This window comes from Mytilus galloprovincialis, chromosome 12 (assembly GCF_965363235.1).
Source record: "Mytilus galloprovincialis chromosome 12, xbMytGall1.hap1.1, whole genome shotgun sequence".
Classification (NCBI taxonomy): Eukaryota; Metazoa; Mollusca; class Bivalvia; order Mytilida; family Mytilidae; genus Mytilus; species Mytilus galloprovincialis.
Genome location: NC_134849.1, coordinates 17180037 through 17182361, shown reverse-complemented (window position 1 = coordinate 17182361; position 2325 = coordinate 17180037).

Genomic DNA, 2325 nt, shown 5'->3' with positions numbered 1-2325 from the left:
TGTCAATCTAAATTAAATTCATTGAATTTGTTAATTAAGGTTGGTTTGAATGTTGAATGTATTTAAATGAAATGCAAAGTAAAGGAATGATTCTGATATACCAATCATCACAACTTGTATAACAGAACTAAATGTTACAGGTAATTCACATACCACATAATCTTGTTCTTTAGATTCAGACATTATTGACAAATTCTAATTAATGCGAATAATGAGACTATGTGAGAGTAGCAAAAATACGAACTCGCATTTGGATACCTTGAATTGAGATCTGTTTGTAGATTTTTGTCTAAAAAATTACATTGGTTGAACATGCATTCCTGTCCATTTTTGAAAAATTGCAATAATAAATGCACGCAATAAATAAAATGTTGATTCAAACACCGCCCACATATGTATCATGTATGTTTTTATGCTATGCGATCTTCTTTAACATTTTTATAACTGGTTTCAATGATATGAAATAGTTTTCTAGTCGTATATCTTAAGTTGAGAGACTATTTGTTATAAAGGAATCAGGTCTATGATGTCCCAGATCTATAGCAATTATGACTTCACTTACGCCATACTAATCGAAAAACGATGGTATTTATTTTGTACTTTTTGAAATTGCGTAATGTATTAATGACGAGAGTAAATGGTAACCTCGCTGATATTGTGATGAATATATTGATATATTGCTCTAATGCCACGCCGGATGAACTCAAAGTATTGCTGGTTTAAGTTTCAGCTATTTTCAGGAAAATATTAATACTCAAAATTTTACCTTTCAGTTCTGAAAATGTATTTAAATTGAGGAATGAAATCACTGGATAACACTTTGACTTGCTGGTAGATTGATTAAAAGGGTTGTTAATGTTCAATAAGATATTTTATTAAAAAGTAAACTGATTACTTTTTATACAAACTGCCTTTCGGTTTGTTCAGGAACTTTCATTTAGACTATTTTGATAAATTGACTGGGTTAAACATGTTGCATAGACAGAGTAGAGATTGCTTTATTTTTCTGGAGCACATCATTTCACCTAATGTCTGGATAACTGCATATCACTTCTCCCTTAAGAAAGTTACGATTTGGTTGTCTATTATTGAATGTCTATTTCACAAATGGTTATTGGTAACTATGCTCCCGTTGTTCTACAGCTAATCGAATTTTCTCATACTGACCTTTAATTATACATGTTATAACTAGATTTTTTTGGAGTTAACTTTATACATTGCGAAAGGTGTCCAATGTTGGGCAGAAAATTCGTATTCTTCGGTAGAACACTTGGTTTTTATGATTATTCGATTTGTTGATGTTTTGATGTTTTTTTGTGTTTTTGTGTTAATCTTTCGTCTGTGTTCCTTATGTTTTCTTGGTCGTTGGTACACGTTTTTTTTATGTAACTTTGATATGCTTTGTCTTCTTTCATTATTTCCTGTTATGTAATGCTGTGTTGTTGTTAAAAACAAATTTCCATCGCTATGGTACTCTTTCAATAAACTCATCATAGAAACAAGGATTGAAACAAATATTTACGCCAGCTGCGCGTTTCGTCTACTCTTCAGTGACGCTCGAATAAAAAAAGTTAAAAATGCCAAATAAAGTACGAAGTTGAAGAGCATTGAGGACCAAAAATTACTAAAATTTATTTTTAACATAATCTACAGAATGATTCAGCTATATTACAGTAACTTCCTGTACTATTTTGGCAAACACTCTTCCATTATATTAAACTAGAAGAACAAAATCTTTCACAGATTTCTAATAACAATTTACATCATTTTCAGATATATTATTTTTACCGTACTTTTTGAAAAAATTAGATTTCTCCAGAAAATGCACATTTTTTTAATCCATCACATAAAATCAAATAGAAGTAGAAACAATCGTTATTCAACTATGCTTCGTTGTCTATGTAGATGGGGTCTGGTCTAAAATAGGTACAAAAAATCTGATACATTTTAACGTTTGTGTTGCTCTGTCGTTAATTTTATATATTGTGTATTTATATTGTTGTTTAACATTTTGGTCCTTTTCGTTTTAGCCATAATGCTGTAAGTTTATCTCCGGCTTAAGTTTTTGAATGTCACTTTAACATCTTCCTACTCTTTTGTATGGACTTTTTGTAGTTTAAAGTCATATTGTTTACATAGTATATATGTATTTTTTTGTTTTTTGGGAGACGAATATATAAAAAAAATGATACTGAAAATCATACTACCTTCTACCGTAACGTATAAATGTGTCAATTGTGCTATTCATATGTTATCTTATCTAACTTTTTCAATAAAACATCATGTTTAAGCTACACTTGAACAAACAATTTCAAATGTTGAAAA